The sequence below is a fragment of the Canis lupus genome, chromosome 11 (genome assembly GCF_003254725.2).
Source record: "Canis lupus dingo isolate Sandy chromosome 11, ASM325472v2, whole genome shotgun sequence".
Taxonomy (NCBI): Eukaryota; Metazoa; Chordata; class Mammalia; order Carnivora; family Canidae; genus Canis; species Canis lupus.
Window position 1 is genome coordinate 54,474,996 of NC_064253.1, and position 24,970 is coordinate 54,499,965.

General features: G+C 43.6%; 2 long non-coding RNA genes across 7 annotated transcripts in view; one reads left to right on the forward strand and one right to left on the reverse strand.

The window, feature by feature from the left end:
- Window positions 1-235: 235 nt before the first annotated feature.
- Window positions 236-24,970, reverse strand: part of LOC112650071 (uncharacterized) — a 56,629-nt gene continuing 31,894 nt past the window's right edge. For 3 of the 6 annotated variants that reach the window (XR_003129926.2, XR_007414086.1, XR_003129928.2), the window contains 2 exons: window positions 8,327-8,450; window positions 237-6,106 (listed from right to left, as the gene is read on the reverse strand). This is a non-coding gene — a long non-coding RNA (uncharacterized LOC112650071). Of the gene's footprint in view, window positions 6,107-8,258; window positions 8,451-19,406; window positions 19,738-24,103; window positions 24,197-24,310; window positions 24,390-24,970 lie in introns of those variants that run through there. The other 3 variants (XR_007414087.1, XR_007414089.1, XR_007414088.1) reach the window with 3 other exon arrangements.
- On the forward strand, window positions 16,522-22,173 carry LOC112650074 (uncharacterized). Its single transcript, XR_003129934.3, has 3 exons — window positions 16,522-16,650; window positions 17,201-17,353; window positions 21,351-22,173. It is a non-coding gene; the product is annotated as an uncharacterized LOC112650074 (long non-coding RNA).

The following is a 24,970-nucleotide window of genomic DNA, read 5'->3' on the forward strand; positions in this document are numbered from 1 at the left end:
CTTGTCTTCTTTTTTTTTTTTTTTTTTAAGATTTTATTTATTCATGAGAGACCCAGAGAGAGAGAGAGGCAGAGACATAGGCAGAGGGAGAAGCAGGCTCCATGCAGGAAGTCTGCTGCAGGACTCAATCCTGGGACCCTAGGATCATGCTCTGAGCCAAAGGCAGATGCTCATCCACCGAGCCAGCCAGGTGTCCCTGATTGTACAGGCAGATTGTACCTTGTCTTCTAATTTCTGAGTTTTTGCCTGGTTTTTGAAATTTATATTATGGAATTATATGGGTTTATTTTTATGTCTATATTCCTTCACTCAACGGTAGAGAAATGAGATTCATTCATGTTGTATTTGGCAATAGTTTATTCACACTTACTACCATAGAGTATTCCTTTGAATAAATGTATCACAATTTATTTATTCAATCTATTGTTGATAGACACATGGGTTGTTTCCAGGTTTTGGCTATTACAGCTGCTATAAATTCTTTAGATGTCATTGGTGAACATACATATTTCTGTTGCATACATGCTTAGGTGTGCATAAATGCTCTGTCATAGGGTATGCAAATGCTCAGCATCAGCAGAAAATACCAAAGAGTCTCCAAAATGGTTACCCCAATTTACAATCTTGCCTGCAGTGTATGAGAGTTCCAATTGCTCTATAATATCAGTTATAATGGTTACATAGTATTTCTTTATATGGATATGCCATACTTTATTTTACCTGTTTCATTAATTCAGGCACTTTTAACCCGTTTTGTACATACACTGCTGCTCTGGTAAAGCTTGAGGACCTCTTCACAGAATATGACATAGTAAAATGTGTGCTTCATTATTAACACACTGATAACCTCTAGCAGCAGGTCTAATAACCACAGGGACTTCAAAATAAGCATAAACATAAAAATGCTTATTGGCCTTTGGTGCTGCTTCTCCTATGAAATGGGTATCTTGGCCTTTGCCAATTTTTTAAAATGGCTTATTTATTTTCAAAAATTTTTAAAGATTTATTTATTTATTTGTTTATGATAGACACAGAGAGAGAGAGATAGGCAGAGACACAGGAGGAGGGAGAAGCAGGCTCCATGCCAGGAGCCCGACGTGGGACTTGATTCCGGGACTCCAGGATCACTCCCTGGGTCAAAGGCAGGCGCCAAACCACTGAGCCACCCAGGGATCCCCTATTTTCAAATTTTTATGTAAAAATTCCTTGTGTATTACACCTATTAACCAATTAACCATCTAGTGAAATATTACAATTTTTGTCATTAGCTTTGCTATTTTATGTTTTTTTGTAGTCTGTTTATATTTTTTAAACAATTGCTTTATGGAGAAATAATTCACATGCCATAAAATTCACCCTTCTAAAGTATACAATTTAATGATTTTTAGTACATTCACAGTTAACGAAACCATCACCATCATCTAATTCCAGAATATTTTCAGCACCCAGAAAGAACCTTGAACTCATTGGTAGTCATTGCCCAGAATTATCCCACAGACCTGTACCTGTGACCTCTAATCCTGGTACCTCTAATCCATTTCTGTTTCTTTTTTTTTTTTAATTTATTTATGATAGTCACACAGAGAGAGAGAGAGAGAGGCAGAGACACAGGCAGAGGGAGAAGCAGGCTCCATGCACCGGGAGCCCGACGTGGGATTCCATCCAGGGTCTCCTGGATTGCGCCCTGGGCCAAAGGCAGGCGCCAAACCGCTGCGCCACCCAGGGATCCCCATTTCTGTTTCTATTCTGGATAGAATAATAGGAGTTGCCTATTCTGGACATTTCATATAAATACATGAACACAAAATACACATACAACATGTGATCTTTTGTGACTGGTTTTTTCCCTCAGGATTAATCTATGTTGTAGCATGTGTCATTACTTCATGGCTGAATAATATTCGGTTGTTTGTGTACACCAGATTTTGTTTATGCATTTATCTCCTGACCGACATGTGGGTTGTTCCTGCTTTGGGGCCATTATGAAGAATTCTGCTATGAACATTCATGTACAAGTTTTTGTGTAGATGTGTATTTTCATTTCTCTTGGGTCTACACCTAGGAGTAGAATTTCTGGGCCATGTGGTAATTCTATATTTAACATCTGAGGAACTGCCAGACTGTTTTCCAAAGTGGCTGTATATTTTTAAAATCCCACCAGCAACACATGAGGTAGTTTATGGTTTTCTCATGCATGAAAATTTTAAATTATCCATAGTAAAATAAAGCAATGTTTTCCTTCATGGTCCCTGTCTTTGAGTCATTCCTGGAAAGGTGTTCACCACTCCAAAATGATGGAAATAGTCTATATAAAATATGTGTATTTTTTTCCCTTCAGTACTTTGTTGTTGTTGCTGTTTTGTACTGAAAAGATTTAAACAACCACTTGGAATCTACTTGATTGATCCTTGCAATTCCAGATCTTCCTACTCTTTCTGCCATTTTGGTAGACTTCATCCAGTTCCATCTGCCTTACAATTAGTGGCAAACTTTCCCAGATTCTGGCCTCAGTTGTCGGTCTTTAGAGATGTTACTGGAATCTTCTTGTTTTTTCATAAGTTTTTAGACTGTTGCAGATACTTCCAGCCTTTACATTTTTACATATTATTTTTAAAGAAAGTGCTCATTTGAGGTCATTTTTTCAGTGGTGTAAAAATTTTGTCAGAATTGGAATACAGAGGCTGTGGGTGGTCTAGACACAATTTACCTCATGTGTCTTGTCTTTTCCCATTTTTGTTGTCTAAATTCAGAGCGCATGGAAGCCTTGTATTTGGTGAGCAGACTGACCAGGTAAGTGGGAAAGGACTAGGGAAGGCTGGGAGGAGTCTAGGAGTCTCAGGGGAGCATTCATTTGGGCGTCCAGCCTTTCCCATTTTTTTTTTCACTCTCCTCACCACCTCAGAAACAGCAAGTGAACTGTTTTTATTTATAGTGGTCTAACCAAGCCTCACACTTCCAGCTTTTTGTAGCATTTTTATTCCGTTTTATCCTTATCACAGTCCTGGAAGGTTAGACAGGACCCAGGGCTCATTGGCTCCATTTGACAGATGAACAAACAGAGCCTCCAGAGGGTAAATGCCAAGCCATTAGACTAGGATGTGGTAAAGCTGCATCTTAACCATCCAGGACTTCTGACTCCAAGCCTCGAAAACCCCTGTTCAGCAAGGAAAGAGGGTCAAAGGTCTAGGGTGTGTACACATACAGCCCTCAAAAGGAATGTGGGGTTTTGTGGTTTGGGTTTTTCTTCCCCTTTCTAAGCACGCTTCGCATGCCAGCCAAGGGTGTGCAGCTGTGTGTGGCGGGGGTGGAAGGGGGTGAGTTGCAGGGTTGCATGTCATTCCTAAGCCACTTTATAAAGGAGGTCAAAGCACGGAACCTGGGATGAAGCTCACAAGTCCCTTCTGGTCTTCTGCTGTCTCATCAGAACCAAGCTTCCGCAAAGGAATGACTCCAAACGAGACTCTGCATGACAGTGGGAACTGGGCCTCCGTGACACATGACATGGCTCTGTAAGTGGTTTATTGTGATCTGCATGTGTACTTCAAATTCATAAAACACCCCTCTTGTGGCAATAGAGGTTGGCAAACTCAGCTTCCTGGGCTCAAGATTAACTGAGAAGATGAAGTCCTTGTGTGCCTATGACACTGCACATCCCAATGTGAAGTGTCCTATTTGGGAGATTAAAAAAAAATTCTGGGCAAATGCCACTTATTGCCCACTGTTCTTGAGAGTCACAATTAAAATTAGTATACTTGAGGCTCCAAGAAGTTGTGCAAGGATGAGGCCTGTGGAATACTTTAATGTAAGTATATGCAGCATCTCCAGCCCCAGGACCCTTTACAAAGGTAACATCCAAGAGCTCTTGCCAACAACAGTTCCACAGAACTTGACTTTGCATAGTGTTGCAATACATTTCTATTGCATGCATGTACTAGTAACAATCACAGTATTTTAAAACATTAATACATTCCTCCAATAATTCCAATTTACAATCTTCAACAAGGCTGACAATGTTTTGGAAGCTACATCAATACAGGTTCAATTCTTTTTTAAAAATTTATTTATTTATTTATTCATGACAGACACACAGAGAGAGAGGCAGAGACATAGGCAGAGAGAGAAGCAGGCTCCATGGAGGGAGCCCCATATGGGACTCGATCCTGGGACTCCAGGATCATGCCCTGGGCAGAAGGCAGGCACTCTCAACCGCTGAGCCACCCAGGGATCCCAATACAGGTTCAATTCTATTACAACAGAGTAAATAGGAAAAAAAAAAAAAAAGGCTATTGTAAAAAAGAAAGAAGGAAAGGAAAGGGGAAAAATGAGGCTACCCAAATTTTTGTGCTGCGTTTTTTGTTGTTGTTGTTGTTGTTGTTGTTGTTGTTTTAGAGAGAGCACACCCAGGAGGGAGAGGGGGAGAGAATCTCAAGCAGTCTCCATACCCAGCTCAGAGGCCTGACATCATGACCTGAGCCAAAATCAAGAGTCCGCCGCCTAACAGGCTGAGCCGCCCAGGTGCTCCCACTGTGCTCTTAAATGTATCAAATATTCCTTGTTATTGAGTGTACTCAGAAACTGAATAGTTTTTGATCATTTTTTTATGTAAAAAATTTATTGTAATATACTTTTTACTATATTGCATTTACTGAGTGACTCAGACTCAGTATCTCTATGAATATTAATAAAACATCTTCCAAAATTTTCAGTATTATAGCATGCCATCATTAACTTTTATTGAATTTATATATGTAATTTTCATGAAAATATAAAAATGAACTTTCCCTTTGGGGCATATTAAAATATTTCTGAACAGAATCCTTTTTTATAATAAGAGTAATTGAAGAACCTTTTAAGTTTTAAAAAAATATATTTACAAAAGCTGAAAAAAGCCCATTATCTATTCTCTCAAATACAGCCACTATTAACATTTTCATCAAGTCTGTTCTTCTTTGCATAATCAGTTTTTAGCATCATTGAAATCCCACTCTGTTGTCTCTATTGATTTAACATTATAGCAAGAATATCAGCATTTGTTTTTATACTTGATGAATGTATAAACAAAGAGAACATTTTAAGATGAGACTCTGCCTTCCAAGAGATGTTGGTGGTTTCAATTTTGGGGGGATCCAGAAGAAGTAATTAAGATGTTCCTCACAGAATGCAGAGGAATGCAGGGCTGTCTTAGATGATGACTCGGAGCACAGTGAAGTAGCATCTTGACCTTGGCAGTGTCCCCTCTCACTAGCTAAGTCCACTTGGGTCCCCCTCCAAGCTCTTCCCACTCCAAGTGCTGAGACCCTCCAGGCCTTCCCTAGGTCAGATGTAAGTCAAATGGCCAAGGTCAGGAAGGACCGGTGAACTCTCCCCTATTCTAACAGTGAAAATTGAGATGAACAGCCTTCCTTCAACCATCAAGGTTTGCTTTTCCTTTTCTTCCAACCCGGTGATACATAAACAATTGCACATGACCTTATGGTGTGAGCTCATGGTAAAATACATAATCTAAGGTAGTTGAGGCTTGGAGCCTAAGTGATGTGGCCAAGCCCCTTCTGGCTGGTAAGTGATAACTCCAGAACCCCATCTCTCTGGTCCTTCCACCTTTCTGCACAGACCTGCACCCTTGATTCCAAGCAGGCATAAAACACCATGTAAAATGTGAGATAAAAAAAAAGCACAGCTGTCCTCGGCTGTGCGGAATTAGGAGATATTTCAATCCAATAGAATTAATGGGCTTTATTGCAAAATCCTCCTAATTCCTCCGTCAGCTCATCTGAGCCCAGGTTCTGGGTCCTCTGTTGCTGGGTTTTCATCTCAGGCTGACAGATGCTGCACATTGAGAATAAAAAATGCGCAGGGTGGGAGGTGGCTTTGGCTTTCATAATGGCCACAGGTGTTCTGGTGTGCCTTTCTGCTTCACCCTTTTTACACGCTGCCAGATGACAAAGACATGATGATGAAGACTGCTTTACTTTCTGGGGTTTCACACAACTAGAAGGATTTGCTGCGCGGGGCAGCTTTCATTTGTCTCCTGTGTTTTCTCTGAGAAAATTGCACTCTCAAAAACAGCTCCAAAACTCTGGATCTGCAGGGCAGGTCAGGCTTCACTCTGAGTAAGGGAGGGTTAGAAAAACAATAGAGTGAAGTCAAAAGAACATTCTAACCAGGCCATGTGAGAGACTAGGTTGGGATGTGCTGGTGACAGCCAGGAAATAGTAAGAAAGGAACCAAACTGCTCACATTTGTCTCTTTGAAACAGGTGAACAACACCATAAAGGCACACCCTTTGCCATTTGACATCATTACAAAGAAATATATTTTCCCAAGACCAGGCCAATAGGGCCCCAAATGGACACTTTCCATCTGTTGTTCTAATCACTCAAGTTGTCTTGCAAGTGTAGGCTGAAGGTATGTGATTTCCCAACTGAGACTGGGGCTCAGTTTCCTTGTCCATAAAACTAAGGATTTTGAACACACAACCACCGATGGACCTTCTAGTACAGTTTCTGTTGTTTTTGTATAAACTCAACAAACAACACTGAACACATTTCCTCCTGACAGGTCTTGTTCTCCACCCCCTGCAGTGCCTGAGACCCACATTTCCTGCCTGCAAGAAGTGACAGTTCACTAGGGGCCATGAGGCCATGTAAAGCCAAGCCAGGTGTGTCTACGGTGCAAGAGATGCAGCAAGAGATTCTCCCCAGGTGAACACAAAGACATTGTAGAGGAAGTGGCATTTGATTAGGCCTTGAAGGATGAGAGGGGTTTTAACACGTGGACACGAGGAGAAAAGGAATTCTAGGCAGGGGATGAGCATGGGTAAGAAGTAGGAAAGAGCAAGGCAAGTCCATAGTATCCTGAGATAAATATGCCCGGGGTTTAGGGCCCAAGCAGGGGAATCATTAAGAGGCCTTGAACTCCAGGGCAAGTGGTATGTAGTTTATCTGGTGGGTACCGGGGAGCCATTGAGGCCTAAAGGAAGAGACATAATGCCATTATATGTATTAGAATTGTACTTTAGGAATGTTAATCTGACAAAATGGGCATATTGATTTTCCTAAAGTTTCCCAGGTGACAAATGGAGGAGCTGAGATTAGAACCCACCCAGGCTGACTTCCAAGCTTGTGCACATAACTCTCCAAGAAGGCCACAGAAGCTAGACAAGCTTCAGATCTACAGCTGCCGTGTTTAGATACCAGTGTCTTATCCAGAGAGACACACTGAGTGGGAAACATCAGACAGGAAGGGGTGGAGATTCACCTACTAATTCCTAGTGCTAATGGATTGAATGGTGGCCCCCAAAAGATATGCCCACATCCTAATCCCCGCTACCTGTGAGCATCACCTCATACAGTAAAGGACTGGATATGACTTTACACTGCAAAAGATGTGAATAAGTTAAGGATTTTGAGAAGAACTTATCATGGGTTACTGGGTAGCCGTACACACGATCATACATAACCTAATAAAAAAGACACTCAGAGAAAAAGAGAAGAAAGAAGCAATGTGACCATAGAGACTGGAGTGATGTGCCACAAGTAAAGGAATACCTGAGGCTGCCAGAAGCAAGAAGAAGCAAGGAACGGTTTCTCCCAAGAACCTTGGAGCCCTGAAACACCTTGATTTCAGACTTCTGGCCTCCAAAACTGTGAGGAAAGACATTTCTGCTGTTTGAAGCCTAAGGCTGTGGAATCTGTGATAGCAGCCACAGGAAACCAATATACTAGGTAACCTTTTGTTAAATTTAAATTCATTTTGAATTGATAAGACATGCATATGTTACCAAATTTTAAAAGGGTAAAGGATTTATGGTGAGAAGGAAATCTCCCTTCTTTCCATGCCCACAAGCCACCAGTTTTCCTCCACAGAGGCATCCACTATTATTGGCTTTAAATGACCATTTAATCGTGTGTGTGTGTGTGTGTGTGTGTGTGTGACTATAGAATCTCGCAATTATCCCCAAGTAATGTGAAAGGTAATCTGTGTTATGAGGTTATGAAAACAGACCATATTCTTGCAGACAGACAGACCTGGTTCAAATTCCTTCCCAGTTCCAACAGGTACCTGGAGACTTTCTGGGCAAGCTCCCCAACCTCGGAGGGCCTTGGTTTTCTCCTCTGTAAAATGGGGATGATGATGTTTCCCACCTCTGGGACTGCTTGAGGATCTGATGAGTTGATGTGGGTGAAGCTCCCAGCAGAGACTGGTATATGGCTTCCTAGGAAGTCCCTATCTTGTAGACTACCGTCACTGCTACTCACGTGGCCTAGTAGGAGTGTTCCTCAGCTCAGCCTTGGAATCAGCCCCGGTGCATCTCTTGCTGACATACCTAAGAGAGATGGCTGCATTCTTGTCATTCCAGAGTTATTTCTGACTGTCTGCCATGGTATCTTCCTTCAGTGTTGATGGAAAACCAAGGTTACAAAACATCGATCAGCCAAATTTTTAAACCCCTGAAAAGAAAGTAGTGAGCATTAAGGGAAGGCCAATGTGCCTGGGCTACCAAGACAGGATTCTGGGTCTCTGCCCATGCTGTTCCTTCACCCACAAATGCCTTTTGTCCTAAGTACAAAAATTCCAATAGCAACTATGCACCAGGCTCATTAATGTAATAGAAAGAACACAGGAGTTAGAGAATTCAAAGCCATTTATGTACACTGCAACTTTGGCAGGAACTCTTCCACTCGGTGAGCCTCAGTTTTTTTATCTGTAAAATGGGGATAATTTTTTTTTTCATATCTATCTCAGAGTCATCATGTGGGTTATAAAAGAAGAATCAGGTGCCAACTTAGGCATTACCTACTCCATTCCTAATTTTACAGATAAGGTATTTGGGACCCACAAAAGGCAAGTCACCTGCCCAAGATTATCTAACAAGTCAGTAGCTGAGCTGGGGCTGGAACTTGGCCTTTTTTTTTTTTTTAGAGATTTATTTATTTTTTTAGATTTTTTATTTATTCATAGAGACACACACACACAGAGAGAGAGAGAGGCAGAGAGAGACACAGGCAGAGGGAGAAGCAGGCACCATGCAGAGAGTGTGGGACTCGATCCAGGGTCTCCAGGATCACACCCTAGGCTGCAGGCGGCGCTAAACTACCGCGCCACCACAGCTACCCTGGAACTTGGCCTTAAGGAGAGACCTCTTTTCTCCTGAGCAGGCTAAGGAGATATGAATATGATAAACCATAATATACTATGTAAATAAATGTCACCTGAAGCCACTCGTCTTAATGATGTCTAGGCTTCAGTCTACCTGTTTGTTTTTCTCAAGTTCTGTCCCAAATGGATGCAAGCCCCAGTCCTCTGCTTTTTGGCTGTAGGAGAAAAGGTATGGGGTATTTGAACTACCCCTGCAACTGTGGGTCTCTGCTCCTAATCCCCTCCTGACCAATGGCTTGTGACAGCAGTGATTTCACCCACCCCTCTGTCCCTCTTCATGAGGAATGCAGAGAATGAGCCTCATGCATAAGGCCACTTGACCTTCTGCAGGGTGACACGGAGGTGATGGGGATAGGGTGTGGGGAGTGTTTTAGTGACAAATGATTCTTACCCGGATTGGGTAAACATTCCCTAGGCCCACATGTAACTCAAATATTTGCCTCCCTGACTTAGGCTTCATTCTCTCCAAATTGGGACTAGAAACCAGCTTGGAGACTTCTAATAAATGTTTGCCATGATCCAAGATGAGGTGTCTTCTTTCCTTTTACCTACCATTCCAGATAAAACAACAGGGCAACAAGTTTGACATTGTGATGGGGAAGAGTGGCATCTGAATGAGCAGGGACCGCAAAAAGGAGATTTGGCCCCGTTGCTGCAGGACAACTGAACACACCCAACACTCTAGATCCCTCCTCTCGCATCTGAAGACACTGCAGCAAACAAGCAGGCACACACACAGCAGAATTGAAAGGCATCTGTCAATTTTCACTGAGAACAAATTAGATGGTCTAATGATGACTACAGAGAGGTCCCCTGGGAACTGCCCACTCATCCTGAAGTGTGGTTTATATCTTCATACATCTTCATGTCACTAACTAGCAGCCTTTCATCTCACCTTGAAGAGCTCCTTTCAGACTGATGATTCTTAGTCAAGCAAAGCTTTGTGGCTGCAAAATCCTCCTCCAGCCCTCAAACTCCCTTCATGTTGACTGGCTGGCATTTTATTGGAAGCAAGAGCCCTTTCTTCTTTCCTAGGTAGTTCTCCATTTATTACGAATTTATTTATTATCACTGCCGATTCATAGATCCCTATTTTCAATGGTTTATTTTCTTAATTATTTTGATTCTCAAATTATCCCAGATTTGGCTGAGGGGAGCCTCTGTAAGCTGATTCCCATGTCTTTGGGACAGGTCCCCATCACTTTTTTGAGCACTGCCTGTCTCTCCTGCACAACAAGATGGACCAAGTTCATCTTGTAAAAGAAAAGCATGGGGATTAGGAAAAAAAAAGAAAAAGAAAGTGTCACTTACAGATCAATAAAGGTGATTGTACATTGGCAACTACAGGTGTTCCATTAGGAATAATTATTCTAAGTGTTTAACCTGCAAGGAAATAACTATGCACAGAAAAAAGGACTAGAAGAAAATGCTAGAAAACTAGAAAAAACTCTGTGAGGATGATGAGAATTGTTTTCATTTCATATTGCTCTTTTTTTCTTTTCTGTATATCCCAGATTTTATATGATGAAAATGTATAATTTCTATAATGAAAAAAATTATATAAAAGGATCCTTCCTTCTAAGAATAATGGAGTGGGCAAACTCTGAGAACATCAATAAAGGGTGAATAAAGATGTTAACAAATAGAAATACATGGAAAACACTTCACTGTCATCAATCACACTATCAAAACAAATCTCTGTGCCACACACAAGGTCTCAGAAAACCTGGTTTCCTGGACCTGGTCCTGCCATGTGTGCCACCAGGGTAACTTTAGGCAAATCATGTTGTCAAGTTGGGCCTCAATTTCTTCATCTGAAAAAGGAGATCATTAAGTTCGTCCTCTATCAGCCATGTAATGAGGTTCAAACAAAACCATGTTTATGAAAAATCCTTTAAAAGAGGACAAATGTAAATCATTTTCAAGAGCTTTTAAAAATTTTTTGTTTTATGCTTTATTGAAACCTTAAATTTTTAGCAGTTTCCTTTTACGTGATTGTCAGCTAAGCTGTCTGGGAGTCTCTCTGAGCCTGCACGGGAGAGTCTCATGGCCAAAGCAGCAGCAACCCCATGGCTTATATCAGGTTCCCCAGAAGCTACTTGGGGAGGATTCCTGTGCAAGTGATTTATTTATTAGGGAGTGCTCCCAGTCAAATAAGTAAGGAAGTGGGATGTAGGATCAGAAAGCAAAGGAGGCCCAGCAAAGTACCTCATCAGAAAAATTACTCCATGATAACTTTGGCTTAGCCCACAAGTGAATTCTGGGGAATGTTACACCCCTCAGAGTCATCCTGGACAGGGGCAAGGGAACTGGAGCATTTATACCCTTGTATACTCAGTTACTAAAAAAGGGGATGGGGGTGGGCAATCTCCCAGGCACTGCCTGTGTGCAGGCAAAGCTGATTCCACAGCCCTGAGGTCTGCCCTGTGACAAAGAAACACAAATGTGGCCAAAGATAGACTCCAAAATGGTAAGGGGATCTGAGTGGATGTAGGTAGAGCACTGACATCAGCCCAAGGAAGGCTGGGCATTCAAAACAAAGAAAACAAAATGAGAACCAGTGTTACACATTGGAAAGACCTTTGGGAGGCACCACAGTTAGGTATATGGAGACTGGGTCCAGAGAGGTTGAGTGGCTTGCCCTGAGTCACACGGATGGCAGCCAAAATTCCAGCCCTCGTCTGCCTGAGTGAAGTCCATCTGGTCTGCCAAAGCCTGAGCATCCTCTTCTGTACCACATTACTCACTACACTGGGACTAATGCCTTTTCTATGGAGGGTCACCCATAGGGAATCCTTCATGTGCCACAGAATCTTACAGACCACCCTGCCTTCAGAAAACTCAGAGCCCCTGTGGGTATCTTCAGGATGGTATTAGTGGCCCCTTACCCATAGTCACTCCTCTCTTCTTGAATTTGTCCAACACAAGGCACCAGAATGGTTGAACCATGACTTTATGAACCCCAAAGAGAGACGCATGTGTCTCAGATACAGGGTGGCCCGTCTCCTGGCTACAAAGATGTTATTAATGATTTGGGGAGAGTCAGTTAGATAAACAGGTACCATCTCAAACAAAAGACCTTGTGAGCTCACCCATTTGTTTCTCCTTTATTGTACTTAAAGGCAATTACCCCACATCCTGCATTCTGAACATGAGCAAACATGTGAAGGAGCCAGACACACAGAAGCTCCAGTCACGCAGACCTCGCATCTAGCTAGGAAGCAATGGTCCAGAGCCCCAGTTCCATGGCCAACCCTGCCACACACTAGCTGAGGGATATTGGGTAAGATGTACAATCTTGTCAGGTCTGAGCATCCTTGTTTTCATAAAGTAGAAAAGCCATACATACCCCATAATGGTACTGTGAGGATCTACAACATCTCTAGAGGGCTTCATAACTTGTCAAGCTCAACGCACACATAAAAGTATTTTATCCACATTTGTTTTACCAGCTCAATTTTTATAAAGCCAAATGCAATCACTTCCCTTTCTCAGTATCACTGATCCAACATTCTCAGACACCCTGACACCAGCCGAGAGTTAGGATACAAACTTATAAGGCCCCTGGGTGGACATACCAGATGACATAAACCCATATACTTTCCTCATAATGAAGCAACCAGGCTCTAATGCCCAATGTATTTTCTTCTAGGCAGTTCTAACAAGCGTCATTATTGTGTCTGGTTTCTCAGAGTAGAAGCAAACAAAGCCTCAAGAAGTTGGCCCACTGACCCTAGCAAAAAAGCAGTATTTAACAGCCTGACAGGAGAAATGTCCGAAAGAGTATAAATGACAGCTGTATTCACTCAAAATCACAGTCAGGGGTCAAAAGCCTACACATTCCAGAAGGCCTCGGTGTTGGTAATGACTCAACACCACTAAGAATCAAGTTGCATTGTGATCTGTGCTCTCTATTTAATAGTGCAGAGACAGCTAGTAGAAGAGTTGACAGAAAAATGTCCAATAGCACTAGGGATTAAAACAGAAGGACATTAAAGAACAATAAAATCTATGATGTTTAAGTTAGTATGGATTTTCTGAACTGAAAACACTCGATGCTGGTAAGGGTAAGGTAAAACTTATTCCAGAAAACCAAGAACTATATAATGTCTCAAAATAAAGGAAAGATAAAGTGTATTCTAATCAAATAACATAACATTTAACATCCACAAAAAGTGGAAAATTTCCACAAAAAGTGGAAAACTATACAGGAACATGGGAAATTGTTTACGATGTCAATGAGACAAGACACTAAGTTGCATGTATAAACCACTTCCAAGATCTCACAGCCTTATTTCCCTAAGTAAATGAGAGTGCAAGGAATATCACTGTGCTTTTATTCTTTCCATCCTCTCTTTCCTTTGTATTTTACAGGCAGGGAAACTGAGGCCAAGTGGCTGGCTCTGCTGTGGAGAACCTGTCCCTACAGTTTCCACATAGCCTGAAGGAGTATCTGAAATGGCAGAGTAGAAAAGCTGATGACCATGCACTGGGAGGGCCATGTCACAGAAGCCATGAGGGGCTGGAGGTGGAAAGGGCTGGTTCAACCATGGCTTTGGCACATGCTTTCTAAACAACAAAGTCTGCTCAGTGACAGGCCCTGAGGAACAGAGGCAGGTCAGATGTGGTGTCTGCCCTCACAGAGCACAGCGGAGGGAGAGCTGGCCTCTGCCTGAAGCGATCAGGGAAAGCATCAAAGAGGAAGTGGTATTTGGACCTTGAAGCAGGACAGGGACATGCAGCTGGAGCCAGTGTGTGCTAGTTCGTAAAGGGATGACTGTTAAATTGCCAGGAATCTTGCATGTTGGTGCTTAGACACAGCCATTAATAAAAATAAATGCCATAAACTTATAATCTGATAAATAATATTTGAAGCAACGGTAATAGGCAAAATTCATCACATCCTAATTACTTGGCTTGATCTTACTATTACCTATGCCTTTGAGGCTGTTTACTGTACCTGTGTGGTGATAATACTACAGAATCATGTGCATCTCTTCTCAACTCCACATTCAATGGCACCATGTCAGCAGCTTGAAACTGGCGGTGATGGGAGTACTTGCATCACAGAAATGGGCAAATGCTACAAATCAGAACTTGGCTTAATGTTTTGTCAACGGTCAAGCATTTAGACCCTGGACTTCTGAAAAGTGGTGGAGAAAATATTAATAACGCAGACTAAACTTAGTCTGCCATGTTCACAGGTTTTCTTTATATTATGAATAGCATCGAAATATGAGGAAACTCTTCCAGTACTTGAAAACTATTACCTGCTTAGCAGACAAGGTATCTTTGTTACTGATGAATACGTGAAGTTCCATTGTATGTCTTCATTATTTCATTTTGTCTTACTTATAGCGTAAATGAAAATACCAGTCAACATTGATCAAGAGCTTCACTCCACACATGAGCGACCTCTCTGCTGCATCTTATAGTAACCAAACATTTGTTCCTAGTTTGGTTTTGCAATGCTATTGTTGGCAACAGAATTAGAAAAACTGACAGTGGAGTTTATAAGGAATAGCACTAACGGGAAAGGTGTGTGGAATTTAGAGTATTGCATATTATCCATAAGTCACATGCTACTATGGTTTCCTCACTACTTAACTTTCTAATATAGTTTTAAATTTCTGTGTCTATAGTCAGATTCCTCCTGCAACTCCTACCCTTATTTTTGTTCTTGATGTTGTTTGCATTTTTTAAAAGATTTTATTTATTGATTCATAAGAAACAGAAAGAGGCAGAGACACAGACAGAGGGAGAAGCAGGCTCTCTGCAGGACTCCATCTCAGGGCCCCAGGATCACAACCTGAGCCGAAGGCAGATGCTCAACCATTGAGCCACCCAGGTGTCCTGATGTTGTTTGTATCTTATGATTTCCCTTAATTAGTCCAGAAGTTAGTTTATATTACCAGTTTTTCAAAGAATTGGCTTCTGTGTTGACCATCTGTACTCGTGTATTGTTTGCTTTGGTTGTTTCTTTTTCACTCATTTCTAATTTCATCCTTCTACTTCCTCTGGATTTATTTCATTCTTTTTATAGCTTCTTGGATCAAAAGTTCAGTGATCTCACTCCTTCTTTTAAAAATTTTTCTCTTTCAATAGCAAGGCTAGCTCAAGCTACAAACTTCCCTCCAAGCACTGCTTTGGCAATATTGAAGAGATCCGACATTTACCAGTGTGCTTTTGTTTCCAAGTGTATGGATTTACAGGGTGGAGGTGTCTTTCAGCAACTGGTAGCATTTTGGAGAATGCTGAGATTTCCACTACTTACTATTATTTTTCTTAACATTTTTTAAAAATTGAAATATGATACACAGTAAAGTGACTACAGATTATGTGTATAGCTTGATGAATTTTTACAAATACAAATATGGAGGGGCACCTGCGTGGCACAGTTAAGCATCCAATTTTTTATTTCAGCTCAGGTCCTGATCTCAGGGTCCTGATATTGAGCCCCAAGTAAGGCTCCCTGCTCAGCAGGGTGTCTGCTTCTTCCTCTCCCTCTGCTCCTCCCCACTCACCACATGCACATGCTCTCTCTCTCTCTGTCTCTGTCTCTCTAAAATAAAGAAATAAATCTTTAAAAGAAAAAAAAATACATATACCCATGTCTCTGCCTATGGATCAACATAGAGAACATTACCAGAGCACAGAAGATGTCCTGCCTCTCCCCATCAATACCCCTCAGAGGTATCATCCATGATTCATTTTCCATGCATAAGTTTTTGCAGTTCTTATAAATGAATCATACAATATGTATTCTTTTGTGTCTAGCTTCCTTCTCTCTACACAGTTGTCCATGGTACAAAGACATTGTAATTTATTTATCCATCCTACTGTGCAAGACACTTAGGTTGTTACCTATGTATAATTATCTTAAACAATGTTGCTATGAACATTCTTATAAATATCTTTTAGTAGAAACACGCATTTCTTATAGGTATACACATGAAAGTACTAATAAACTTCCAATTTTTAGATTCTGAGTATATTTTTCCCTATATTATTTAAAATCTTAGTTGGGTCAAGGTAGGATATAAAAATATTTTATCATGTGTGACTATGTCAAACGGATCAGGGGCTGTAACTCACAGTAGTATTCTCTATAAGCTCTCCTGGGCCCTAGTGTTCAAACTTAGAAAAATCCTAGAACCCAGATCTCTCAGGCAGTGGCTCCTGAACTTCTGTCCCAGAATCATCTGGAGCACTTGTTAAAAATGCACAACCCTGCCTCTGCCCCAAATCTATTGCCTTGATTTCTTCAACAGCAGGACCCAGGAATCTTCATTTTAACAAGTATCCCCATGATTCCACTGCTCATGAAGGTGTCACACATTCCTGGCTTCCATGTTTCCATGGGGACCAGTGAAGTGAATTATCACCAACCCAGGCAGCCTGTATCCCTCTGTGTCCCATTCTGAGAACCCCAGTTATAACTCGGTTCTCTCCCTGGCCACTTCCTCCTCGTCTTCACTGCTAAAAGCCCAAGTAATGAATGTAGAATGGCTTATCGGAATTACCAATAAATTTGGGTGGATCTGACCCCTTTCCTCACTGCACCCATGGGAAAACCGAGATCAGGGAGATGAAGAGGAGTCCATAAGGAGACAGGGTCCCACCCTCCCTTTGTCTACAATAAGGAAAAAGTCTTGCAGAGGGAAACCCCTTAGCCCCAAGTTTCCTGAGAGTATCAGTGTTCTAGAAGATGCCTGTGTTATCAGAGTGAGCGTGGCCTTGGGAACCAGATAGACCTGAGGTCAAATCCTAGCTCCTCACCTTGAATAAAATAAATGGAGGTTTCTGAACCTCAGGTCCCAATCTTGAAAATGGGTTTCAAGCTGATGTTAGGATGAGAGCTAACACTTATATGAAGTATTTGGCATGTGGAATGTGCTGAATAAATGGATATAATTATTATTAAGAGAATCTCAGTCACTCAGGAAGTCCTGTCACTTTGTCTGGAATAGTACACAGGCTGTGGCAGAAGCAATGGAGAAAGGAATCTTGACTTTCCCAATGCCTTACCTACTTTCTTTAGGTTCTTCCTCTGTGACCTGCATGCTGGAACTCCAAATTCACCTAAGAGCCCTTCCATTGGACACACGTTTCCTGAGCAGCAACTGGAGATGGGATCCTGAGGAGCCCTGGGGTTTCAGTTCCTGCCCCAAGGAATATCTGCCCTGACAGACAGGTAGGCGTGTATATGGACAGCCACGTACAGAGGGCAAAGTAAGAGTCTGGGTGAGGAAGTGGAGTTTGGGGGGCCCAGGGGCCAAGGCAGGCGCGGGCAGAAAAAAACACACCAGATGAATGCAAGCCTGGCCGTTTACAAATGGCTAAGTGGAGGGTCAGGGAGTTGGGCAAACACTCCCAGTGGCCCTAAAACCTGGCTCCTCTGACTCTCCATCTATGTTAGAATTTATCTTTTAGGAAAAGCTGGATTGATAATAGGGTCAACCAAGAGCCCAGCAAATATGTAAAAGCTTAGTAGGAACTTGCAGCCATAAAGCAAATCAAAGATGTTAAGCAAACTGAGATTCATAGTCTTTTGTTTGCCTGTCTGAGCTAACATCACACAAAGAAGGACACCCCCCTCCCCAGCAAAGTACAGGTGGGTTTGTGTTAGTAAGTGGTATTTACAAAGTATTTTGATCTCAAAATCACATCTCCATGGATGTTCAGATGTAGGAGCAAGAACTCACCTTGGACAGCACTTTTGCTCTTTTCATGGCCAAGCCTTGGGATTGGTGCATTGGTCCCGAGTCAGGAGGCCGTGTGACTTGCTTTGTGATCTGGGCGATTCCCTCTCCCTCTCTGGGGCCCAGTATCCCAGTCTGTGAAATGCAAGCATTAGGCTAATTGCCTTGCAGGGCTCCCTCAGACCTAGGGTTCTCAGATCCTGTCGTCTTATTTTGGATACCTGTAACAGCTCTGGGAGGTAGACATCATCATGCCATTTGACAGATGGAGGGTCAAAGCTTAGAGAAGGGAAGAGTCAGAGGACACCAAAGAGTCCAAGGCTGAGCCAGCCCAGAACCCAGAGCCCTGCAGCTTTCCCAAGTATACCTCCTAGAAAGCCATATGTGCACATCTGCATGTACATGCATGCATGTGGAGCAGGGTGCATGTTTTCACATGTGCCCCAGAGCCACCCTGCCGTGGTTCCTGGATGCTGCGTGTATAGACTCGTAGGCTGGGCCAGGCCTATTCCAGGCAGTTCCGCCCTGTGGGAGGCAGGAGAAGAGGGGAAAGGGGGGGAGGAGGGTGGGAGCTACACCTACATTTTTGTGCTGCCCTCTGATTTCAGCGGCTGCAACACAGGCTCCTGGCTGCTGTGTACTTAGCTAAGTCTGAGTGACTCCATACACGGGCAGTGGGCCGGAACCCTCCCCTCCAAGCATCGAAACTGACTAGCTCCTCTCGCGGCGGGGATCCAGGCCTGCAGGGGCACTCCCGGCCCTTCTTGCATATGCACCCCGAAACACACACACACACACACACACACACACACACACACACACAGAGGCAAGCGTATGGGCACACACTCACAAACACATGTGCACCCGTACACACTTAGCAAGTGTTTCCCCCAGGTTCCTCATCAGTAAAATGGGAGACAAACTCTTTGCCTGACCAGAGGAGCCTTTGAGTTCACAGACATTGAAGCTGGTTGTACAAACTGTAAAGAACTAGAAAGACCCTGCTGGGATAATGCTCACCCAATCCGCGCGAATGGCAAAGAACAGGGTTTTTCTTCCCTTTTAAAAATTAATAAGCTGGGATCCCTGAGTGGCTCAGTGGTTTAGTGCCTGCCTTGCGCCCGAGGCATGATCCTGGAGTCCTGGGGTCGAGTCCCACGTCGAGTCCCACGTCGGGGTCCTTGCATGGGGCCTGCTTCTCCCTCTGCCTGTGTCTCTGGCTCTCTCACTCTCTCTCTGTGTCTCTCATGAATAAATAAATAAAATCTTTAAAAAATAAATAAATAAAAATAAAAATTAATAAGCCATGTGGGCTGCCTTTTATTTTTTTTTATTTTTTTTTTATTTTTTTATTTTTTTTATTTTTTATTTTTTTTTATTGGTGTTCAATTTACTAACATACAGAATAACACCCAGTGCCCGTCACCCATTCACTCCCACCCCCCGCCCTCCTCCCCTTCTACCACCCCTAGTTCGTTTCCCAGAGTTAGCAGTCTTTACGTTCTGTCTCCCTTTCTGATATTTCCCACCCATTTCTTCTCCCTTCCCTTATTTTCCCTTTCACTATTATTTATATTCCCCAAATGAATGAGAACATATAATGTTTGTCCTTCTCCGACTGACTTACTTCACTCAGCATAATACCCTCCAGTTCCATCCACGTTGAAGCAAATGGTGGGTATTTGTCATTTCTAATAGCTGAGTAATATTCCATTGTATACATAAACCACATCTTCTTTATCCTTTTAAATGCGATTAGATAAGTTTACTCTAGTTTTAGTTTAATACAAAATTAGTAATTTCAGCCTCGGAATCATGTTGTCTTGTGTGCTCTTCATCCTCTTCATTAAATCGGGAATGGATTGCAAAGAACACCCTGATGGATAATTCAAAAGAAAGATGATATTGATTTTGCACTTCTAACTTCCAGGACTCTGCAATAATAATTTTGTTGTTTTAGCCAAAAAAAGTGGGGAGGAGGAGATGCTATAGTGAGGTAGTTAATAGAATGGACTCTGGAACCAGACTGCCGGGGCTCAAATCCCAGTTCTGCTGCTTGCTGGTGTGTCATGCCTTGGTCGTGTGATTTCACAGCTTTATGCCTCAGGCTCCCCATCTGCCAGGTAAGGTGACTATAGGACCTACTCCATTGGGTGATTATGAGTGTCTGCACGTACAGAACTGCTCAATTAAGAGGGGTTGTTATTATTTTTTTCTTAGAAGCGGAGTAGGTGGTGATGATCATATTCAAGGTTGCCTGGTGATTCACTGACAGTGCCAAGGTCAGCCCTGAGCTCTCCCATGCCCCCACCAGTCTACACTGGCTTTGGGGGAACCCTCTGACATTGCAGGGTAGGGCAATTACTCTACCCCACCTCCCTGCCCACAGCCTTATCTCCAGATCCCTTGGAATGTTTTAATGAGGGAAACTCAAGATCTGGCTGGGTAAAAGCAGAAAGGTAAGGTTCTCTGCACCACTCTCTACCAGTGCTAGCTCCAATATCAGTCTCATCTGTGACTGGATACAGGGGTCTGGTGACAGAGGGCTTGAAACCCTGAGAGCTATAGGGACCCAGAAATCTGTCAGAAAGGGAATAAGTTAAACCAAGAATTGGGCTCCAAATTCTGCTCTGCCTGAAAAGCTGGGTGACCTAGGGAAATCATTTCACCTCTCAGAGCTTTTGGAGATAACACTGGTTGAAGTTTTTAAGGCTAGGATTTGACAAGACCAGAAATATCTCACATTCCAAAGGATGTAAAAAATTTTTTTTTCTCAGTCATTGAAGGTATGAGAAGAGGTCAAATGTAGAGACTGACTCTAACCTGCTAAGCAGCTAAGAGCCATCATAAGCCCACATGGTTGAAAAATTCCTATGGGGCAACTTTTATTGCAATACAAATGCAACCCAGAAGCCAAGACACAAAAGGCCAAGTCATGGAAGTTGTGTCTGTCTTGAAGGCAGTCACCCAGAGGGTGGGAATCAGAGGGGTTTCAGGGGACACACTGTGAATAAGCACTCTGGCCAAAGAAGCAAGCACATGGCTTCCCGTGTTAGCCAGCACTGGTTTCAAATCCTTACTTGGCCACTTGTTGACAGCTGAGTGATCTTAGGTAAGTCCCTCAACCTCCTGCCTCACAGCTTCCTCAGCTATAAAATGGTCATAATAATCATGGCCCATGTGGCCATCCATGTACAGGATTATGTTGGGTGATGCAGTGAAATGTTCCTAGCGCACAGTAAGCTCAATGAATGGAAGGTATTGTTCTCATTTGGGTTCTGTTTTGGGGTGATAGAAATAAAACTCAAGTAAAGAAGTTTTATTTCTTAATAAAGCTTAAGAAGGCGTTTTATTGGTTTAAGTAACCAAGAAGGGCAGGGGTGGAGCTGGCCTTAGGGAGGGAGGTCTGGGACCAGGAGCTTAAACCCAAAGACACTCTCTTCTCAGCTTTTCATCTCTAACTGTTGGCTTCATTCCTTCCTTCCACAGGCAGGCTTCCCTGTGGATGAGGACATGGCTCCCAACAACTCCAGGCTCACATCTCCATCACCCATCGGGAAAGGATTCATTCTCATCAGCTAAAAAAAAAAATCCCAAGAAAGGACCCTAAATTGCCTGGCTTGGGTCACATGATCACCTCAATCACAGTAGCCAGGAGGATGGAGTCCTCTGATTGGCTTATCAGTCATGTATCTAGGGCGCCAGGAAAGTGCTATTAGAAGAAAGAGGATGGGGATGCTCTGCCAGTTTCTTTCCAGGGAGTCTTGTGGGTGTAGAAGGGGAACAGTTCTCTGTGCTAGATTCTGGGAATGGCATGAAGCCACTTCTTACAGGTGTTACATCCTCTTAGTGTGCCTTTGGTGCCAGGTTTATCCTAAAACATACTCTTTGTAGAAACAGCTCGACTTAATACAGCTTAATGCTGCCCAAATCCACCATCTTCAGCTGCTGTTTGCAGAGCTTACGCAGCGCTCATAGCAAGCAAAGCCCCGGCTCGGTGACAGTCTCACTGGAGGGCTCATCGTGGATCTTTTCCTGCCCCTGCCTACTGTCTCCAGGCACAACTGAACCCTGGCCTCCTACATGCCTCCTGGATACAAGGCTGCAGATCTCATGGAGATTGGGGGTGCTGTGGTTAAAGCAAAATATAACAGGATTGGAAGGGACCTCAGGGTCCACCTGGCCCATTTCATAGGTGAGGAGACAAGCCAATGGAAGGCAAGGGGCCTACCTACCCAAGGACACAGAGTTCCTTTGGGAACAGTGTCTTCTTTACCAACTACCATCAACCTGTGGGTGTGGTAGGTCCTCAATAAATATTAAGTGAATAAATGAATGAACTGAGATTTTCACCCAGACCTCTTGTTTCCCAGGCCCATATAACTCTGCTCCCTCTTGAACCTGAATATCGTAATTTCAGAATCTAAAGTCCTTTCCTATCCTAATGGGGATAGGTGTTGATGGCCAGGATGGGCAGGAGGGCTGTACAGGTGCCGAGAGGACCAAAATGCTGACAATCCTAGCTGAAGTGAATGAGAAGTGGTATGTGGTATTGGGGCACGCAGGCAGGGAGAATGGATTGGAGATGGATGAGTATATACTCATCATCTTTTTGTAATTTAGGATTTGGTCCTGTGTGTGATAGGCAAGGCAGGGATTCCATTCCCATCTGCCGAATGAGAAACCTGAAGCTCCGAGAGGGCAATGACTTACCCGGCCTTCCTACCCCACCACAGCCCCCTGCAGTTTGCAGAGGAGCTTCGACCCCTCCTCAAGTGTAGGCGTCTCAGCTTCTGGCTCACAACCCTCTGTGGCAGACACTTGGGGCCCTCAGCACCTGCCACTCTGCCTGGAGCTCTCCCTGTTGGTCCTTCCCAGGGCAGGTGAGACATGCTGGGAATTGACAGCCCCTTCCCTGGAAACAATCCTTAACCAGTGACTGATACCCTGACATCCAAGTTGGAGATATATACTCCAGCTGCCTTGCCTTGGTGTTAAGGTGGCTTAACACCGAGGCTGAAAACATGTACCACACTGGTTCCCCAGCATGGTCCAGATCCAGTTGCCCAACAGGGGTCACTTGCATGATAACATGCCATTCATTGTGTTCTCTCCTTGCCCTGCTTTACTTCCATGCTCTCTGGCAGCATTTCCTGGGATCCTCTCCCAAATAAACTACTTCTACTTGAATCTTTGCCTTAGAATTTGCCAAACTAAGCCAATCACCTTCTTTTAAAAAGAAAGTGGACCGGGCAGCCCGGGTGGCTCAGCAGTTTAGCGCTGCCTTCGGCCCAGGGTGTGACCCTGGAGACCCTGGATCGAGTCCCTGCATGGAGCGTGCTTCTCCCTCTGCCTGTATCTCTGTCTATCTGTCTCTCTCTCTCATGAATAAATAAATAAAATCTTAAAAAAAAAAAAGAGCGAGAGAGAGGACCTTCTGGCTAAATAATGACAAATGCAGCCCATAAAAAGTAAATCCAAGTCAGGTCTAGATGCCACATTGCCTCCTTCCTACCCGCCTGCCCCTCTCCTGGCTCCCACCCTCACCAGTCCTACAAGTTTCTCCACCACCCACTAAGGAGGTCATTGCCTGTGAGGGTGTCACAAGTCATGCTACTGAGAACCAGCACCATGCAAGGCTGACTCCATCCCTGAGCTCTGGGTGACAGTTTCCCATGGCCCTGATAAGAGGCCAGGAGGGAGTTGGCACTTGCCCTGCTTTCTCATGCAGGCACTGGTCTGTCCCTGTGCCACCGATGAGCCCAGCCTCGTGTCACTTTGTTCCCGGACTGACCCCACAGGATGATCTGTGTCTGGGTCTGAGGGCCAGAATCATGGGATTACAGAATGCTGAGCAGGAGAGACCCAGAGGGACCAAGTGCCTTGTCCAATCCTCCCATTGTAAGGAGGAGGAGATGAGACCTGGGGAGAAGACGAGGTCTTGTCCAAGGTCACAGTGCATCAAGAATTGGGGTCTTGTTGGTCTTGTCTAGGGTGGCACAATGAGGAACAAAACCAGGCTTTTTTTCTTTTATTCCTAGGGATGTTTTTTGCTTATTATAAAAAATTATGAAAACGGGAGAGGGGAATATTGGCCGAAGATCAAATGCACAGATTTTCAAGATCAGTGCAGATGGGAATGGAATCCCTGCCCTGCCTATCACACAGGACCACACAGGACCACACAGACCTTGACCTGAAATCCTATTTTGCTGTCAGCTGAGTGACTTTAAGCAACTTACTCAGTACCACGTGCCTCCGTTTCCATGATTGCAAAGTTGAGGTTCTATGAGCCACCCAACAGGGCTGACAGAGATCAGCGAGGAGGAAGGCACCTGGTAATAAGAAACTCGATAAACATCGGTTGCCTCTGAATCTAAAATGAGATGCTGCCCATTAGGCCTCCATGTGGGATAAACTCCAGGGAGGTTAAACAGAAATATCCTCACCATGTTCATAATCACTTCTGAAGAGTTGACAGCAGGGACTAGTGCAGGATTTGTAGGCTGGTTGCTGCAGAGTACTATTCTATGTGAGAAAAGATGCCTTGTGAACAAAGAACTGCACCGCCAAGTAAGTTTAGAAAGAGTTCCAAGCTTACATACTGCAGGACTTCTCAGAGACTCTGCTTCTTGACATGCTTTCGCATGTACAGCATTTCCTGGTATATCTGACCATGCAATTCTCCTCGTCAGGAGCACTAAATACCGCCCCGCCCCCCGCCCCCAGAAGTTGGGGGTGCTCCAGGACAGTTTGGAAAACATTACTAGACTACCGGAAAGGTCATTTGACTGAAATCAGGAGCCTTTGGTTCTTATTTTACATCTGCCATTTACTCATTATGTGACTTCAGACATACCCCTTATCCATATGGGCCTCATTTACCCTATCTGTAAAATGGGGAGGGGGAATGGAATTCTTAGGGGTGCTTCAGTTCTGATGTGCTGGGATCTCAAAGCTCTTCCCCTCAACCATTAGCTCCCTGCTTTTAACCCTAGTATACCCAATTCTGGCCAAGGACAGTGCTGGGAGAAAGGCAGGGGGTCCCAAGAGGGTGCCAGCAAGCAGGATCATTGCTGGTCCCCTGTCTTGCCCCAGAAAGGTAGGCA